Source organism: Gavialis gangeticus, unplaced genomic scaffold (assembly GCF_001723915.1).
Source record: "Gavialis gangeticus isolate Ggan-Ray unplaced genomic scaffold, GavGan_comp1, whole genome shotgun sequence".
NCBI classification, from domain to species: domain Eukaryota; kingdom Metazoa; phylum Chordata; order Crocodylia; family Gavialidae; genus Gavialis; species Gavialis gangeticus.
The window spans coordinates 41,504,343-41,509,992 of record NW_017729004.1 but is presented as its reverse complement, the minus strand read 5'-3'; the positions used below and the strand labels follow the sequence as shown (position 1 = coordinate 41,509,992).

Genomic DNA, 5,650 nt, shown 5'->3' with positions numbered 1-5,650 from the left:
CTTTGCTTTAAATCCACCCTCTAATTTATTTTTCAGTAAGGTCCCCATGGAGAAAAACCCATGGTATTTGATTACAATAGACTGAATTCCAGACCCAGATGCCAGCAGAGGGCTTCCACTGAAGTTAGTAGAAGCTTTGGTTGAAGTTAGTGCATCACTTGACAATACAGCCCTTTTAAATACTGGTTGGGATGATCTTGTTTCCTACTATTAGGCTAAGGACACAAGTTACACATAAACTAGTTTAAGGCGCTCCTGCCTGCCCCCTCTGCCCGTCGCCTAAGTGACGAGCACGGCCTGTCTGGGGGGGCACCGGCACTCTCAGGGGGTGCACATGCACCCCCGACATGTTGCCACTGGTCTGTACTTAGCCTTAATGATCAGCAAAAGGGCTACTGAACCATTATTTTTCCCTCCACTATTATTTTTCTAACAAAAATGCAGAAAAAATAGAGAATGAAACAAAGCTATGTACTTATTTCCTTTCCTGGGTGCCTTTAGGCACAACTGAAGCAACCTAATGTATAAATAACCATGAGTTAGTTTCTGAACAAAGTTTCTTCATTCTTCAAAATAGGAACCTGGAAATCTGGTAGGGGCAGACTTAGTTAAAAGACTGCTGTGAAAAGTGCTGGTATTTGATAGAAGCTTTTTCATGATGTTTCTGCTTCTGTTCCCACCTATAGCTCAGGATAAAGGTGTGTCAGAATAACTCCAATGGCTGGCTGGGATCCATTTCCAGCAGTGGAACTCAACCAGTGTTGTGACAGTGTATCTTGGGTATCATTTCCATACAAGAGTGCTGCTGTTCATCTCCTTCAGCCATTAGCAGATGCTGAGGTTTTCTTGACTCTGTCTGAAAAGTGGGAGCCCTGCTACGGAGCTAAGTCAGTTCTATAGGTGGGAGGGAATGTTCCTTGCTAATGGCAACATGGAGTTCCTTGAGGATATTTTCCATCTAAATGCCATAGTGAAGCAATATATCATTTGGCCACATGCAGCAAGTAGGCCATCGCAAAGACCGTGCACCTGGGAGATGAGACGAATCAAAATTGGCAGGTCTAATTCTGCAAGCAGAACTCCCCTATGCTGAGTTCTCATTGGCTCCACTGCGCATCCCTAATGCACATAATGCATATGTAGGACACCTCCTGTAGAATCACATAACAAAAATGGCACCAGAAAAGCAAATGCTAATAATACACACATGCGCATATAAAAGTATATACTTCTATACATAATTCTGAAATAGTTCAAACCTAGGACTATGAAGGTACTTAATTATCAAGCTGCTTAAATGGCCTGGCATTTGAAAGGGTTAATTTTGTTTCTGCGTATCAAATCTGCCTGGCTGACTGCTCAGCCTCTGCCAGCGTAGGCATTATGTGATACTCTGCTTGTCCCTCAAGCTGCTGTTCAAGACAGGCTGAGTTAAGAAATGGTTAGAGCTCAAATAAATATTAGCAGAGCAGTCTGGACCACGAGCGTCTCTCTTCTTCACCCGCCTACATACATGCTGCTGCATCTGCTTCAGCACAGAGTAGCACCACCAGAAAGGCGGGTCAGCTTCCTCCCCACCCCCTTGTTTAACGAGACCTTGCGCTTTTGATGAGTGACCCTTCCTTGGATGCAGGCTGTTTGCAGGCTGAAGCCTGATGTCATGTTAACAACAAAGCAGTTAGACAACAATGCATACAGATTTTACTTTAAAATTAACATAACATAGTTAGGGGAGATTTTTAACTGCTGCTGCTTGTACATCAGGAAGAGAAAAGGAAAATCAAGTAACAGCCTAATTGGCTTTTACGGAAGTCTATGGGGAGGCATGCTGACCTGTTCTTAGCCTAGATGCCTTGTCTGCTCTGTATTGTCACTGTGGGAAGTGGTAACAGAAGCACACTGGGACAATGATTTTATATTTTAGCACTACAGATCTAAAAAATAAAATGCCTCCAACAGGGTGATTTTGTTTCCAAGCTGAGGAAAGCTTGTCGCTATTGGCTCTATGGAGCCGTGGACCAAGCCTTTATTGAAAAGAATCTGGGCAAAGGAAGAAGATCAAGGATCTTATTTCCCCAGCCTTCCTTTGCCTGCACTGTGTTTGATCACTTCCACATGCCCTGTGCAAGGGCAAAGGAGGGGTAATCAGCTGCCATTTTGATTTGGTAGCATTTCACTCTGCTCAGAGGTGAATAACCAGGCACAGAACATGGCAATAGAAAACTGGGCCAAAAGTATAAGAATGAGTGGTGAATCTGAATTGTGCTTAGCTGTCCCTACTAGTGTGTGCACCAGGAATGGTTAGGCAGCAGAACATAAAATACAAATAAATGTTATTTCTCTTGCCCCTCCCCCATACAGTGTTAGCTGCCTGCTTTTCACATCCTGGACTGGAGTCCCCCTCCAGTGTGCTTTAATGCAAGCAGCAAAGTGATTGATCCAGCCTATCTAATTTCTCTCTGCCTGCAAATTGCTGTGCCTCTGAATAGCTAAAATGTACCAGTGGCAGAGAGGATATTGGCAGTTCATTTTTTATTGAATTTGTATTTTAGAACAACACCAGTTCAATCAATGTCAATTACATTAACATGTACATGTTGCAGGACTAATCACCTTCTTTATCCTCCCTCATTTCCAGAATACTTAAGGGAGAACTCCACTGATTAGTTAGTCTGCCTTAGGGACAAATGCAGCCCCAGGTCTAGGCCAGCAATGGAATTAGAATTCTTCATTTCTCTGATAGGGACGGCGTTGATAGACCACATGCAGACCGAGGCTGCGCTGTAGTCTCTACTACAGACTGTGTCATTTCTAAACCTCTCACTGGCATAGGGCAGACTCTTACCTGATCATAGCCCACTTCCAGGTTGCAGCTAAGGGCCTTGTTACATATTAATTTTAGGCAGCTCCTGGAGTTCTTAACCCCTGGATTGTCTGGTGAAACTAGCTTTAAGCACACTGTAGGCAGCTTAAAGTTAACCTCTACAGGGCAGGTTTCTTTCTCACCCCTGTTACCCAGCTCATGCTCCATTACTGCATGGCCACTCCCCATAGATGTGCCACCCAAGTTGCAGTCCTTAAGCATCCCAGGATGCAGTATCTTCTCCCTGACCCTTCTGTTCTGTGCAGGCAAACTTTTAGTTTCTACCTCCTAAACTCTACTGCTGAGGGGGCAGTTCTGACACCAAGCCAACTCCCACCCCCAGGGGTGCAACCCTACGGAAACAGCTTGCAAAGCATATGTTAGCTAGCCAGGTCGCAGGGCACGGATGTGTCCAAGAGGGATGAGTGGACAACAAGGTAGGGGGCTGGATTGAATGCTTGAAAGCTGGGGCTTCCTTCCTGGGACAGGGGCAGTAGCTCCCCCAAAAGTGCCTTCCCTCATCCCTCCCACCTCACAACCACCCCAGGAAGCATGACTATCACCCCCACCCACAACCCAATCCCAATTTCTTAAAACATGAGACCTTTTTTAATTTCTTCCTCTTTATTTTTAAATTCCTTTTTTACTTTTTATTTTATCCTACAGTGAAAGGCTTCTTTCATTTCACCATCCCCCATTTCCTTGCCACCTCCCATTTCATTACCCACCACCATCTCTTTAACTCTCTGCCTCCCAGCTTCATGTCCCCCCACCCCTTCCAGAACAGAAGTAGAAGCCTGTCCTGGCTCACCAGCCCTGTAGTGGCAACTCACAGCTGTAGCTCCTAATTAGGCCCCTGCTTTCTAGTCCTTTGGTGCAGTGGTTTTCAAACTGTGGTCAGCAGATCCCTGGGGGGTCTGCAGATTATGTCTAAGGGTTCCATGAAATATGACTATGATTGATCAAAAGTATGTAAAGACCCACACTTACCGTTGAAAGGGATCTGTACCTCCAGTTGAAAATTTTAGTGGTCTGCAAATGAAAGAAGATTGAAAACCACTGCTCTAGTGGTAAGTTACAGTTGTGCAGGTAGGGAACAGTCAGCGAAGGGTTTTAGCCTTAAGATGTGTCTGCTCCAGACTTGAGCTAACACGAACACCGAACAACAATTTGATCAGCTCAAAGTGGAACATGTAACGAGGCCCTAAGCCACAGATATTTGGTGTAGCTGGTGCTTACACAGGTATATACTAATATAGAGTGGGCAGGTTCTCCATCACCTTGGAGAGGGATGTGGAAAGGCTGAGCATAAACAGTTTGGGCTGGAGCATGATAAGAAACATCACCATGAAATATGCTTCACCCACAGGCTCTCACTTTGTGCATGCTGCATGCCAAAGAAATGTTGTGTAACTGCTATTGGAGCAATGCTGGGTCCACTCAATGTGGCAAACCCAATATGGAGAGCTAGAAAGCAGGACTGGGCACATGCCAAAAACATAAGAATGTAAGAAATGCCACGGAGGGTCAAACCACAGATCCATGTAGCCCAGTATATTGTCTCTTTAGTGGTAGAGTGTGGATGCAAAGGGATGGGTTCTTAAGCAGGGTATATGCAGAAATATTAATCTCCCTTGAACTTCCAGCATTCGGAGACCTAGGAAGTCCTAAATTTGAAGCTCCACCGTATTAATTACTACATTGAATACCCACTAATATACCTGTTCCCCATGAATGTGTCCAGTCCCCTTTTGAACCCAGTTATCAGGCTTCACATGTGACCTTATTTTTGCACGTGGTACAGACAGAGTAGGAGAGAATGTGTGAGACTTGTGTCCAGGGCAATGCTCCGTTGCAGTGTGAGACTTGATGTGGACATGCCCTTTCTGTCCTTGTGCTTGGTACTCAAGCACCACCCCCCGTAGTGCCCCAGAGGAATGCTAGCCTCTCCAAAGAGGATCAAAACCATGTCCCAGCATGCTGCTTACCATCCTGCAGGGTAGCGCAGCTCCCACAGGTGTGAATTTAAATATCTCCGTGAGCTTTTGCTGAGGCATATGGCTCCACCCATCACAGCTCACTGTACAATAAAGAAGCCCTTAACTAACAACATGGTTTCACTGAGTGCTGAAAATCAAATGTGATCATTAACTTGACTTAGTAGCATCCTTCCTTCAGCACCAAGGTTTATTATGATTTCATGAACTTTGGCTCATGATTAGAAAGCAATTACTGGATTTGATAATGTGATGTGTTGGATGCCTTCAGCTTTCCCTAAATTTACCATCTTGCAGGACAGGGCTTAGCATTCAGTGCAAAGGGGATTTGTGTTCCCAAGTTCTGAACATACAGCAATAAGATCTCAGTCTCAAATTTAATCTTTCCACTAGATGTGGTCTGAACAACAACTATCGCCTTACGGTATCTCTTTTAAACACAATTGTTTATTATTCAACAATTTTAATATGGTTATTTTCATGTTATCTCAGCAATAATTAAGCAACACCAAATCAGAAACAGAATTATGAAATGCAGCCAAAAGTAATAACGCCTAATCTGCTTGAATGATTCACTTGCAAATCCATTTTTTAATACAGGAGGTCCAAACCCTGCAAGCTGAAATACATATATGGTTGCAGAGAGATATTTAAGAGCATAGTTTTTGTACTCATGATTACAAATTAAACAACTGTGTAAGCAAATAGCCAATTAGGTGTCTAAATAGCTCTTTACATGTATAATTGCCCAATCTGTACTCACCACTATGATCACAGATTTGGAAGGTAC

At 44.0% G+C, this 5,650-nt stretch overlaps 1 long non-coding RNA gene across 1 annotated transcript in view; it reads right to left on the bottom strand.

Annotated features, from left to right (window-relative positions):
- The window catches only part of LOC109291492, an 11,844-nt gene extending 6,905 nt beyond the window's left edge, over nucleotides 1-4,939 (bottom strand). The window contains exons 1-2 of the long non-coding RNA XR_002095865.1: nucleotides 4,852-4,939; nucleotides 3,854-3,895 (exon numbers count right to left, since the gene is read on the bottom strand). This is a non-coding gene — a long non-coding RNA (uncharacterized LOC109291492). The remainder of the gene's footprint in view (nucleotides 1-3,853; nucleotides 3,896-4,851) is intronic.
- Between the last annotated feature and the right edge of the window lie 711 nt (nucleotides 4,940-5,650).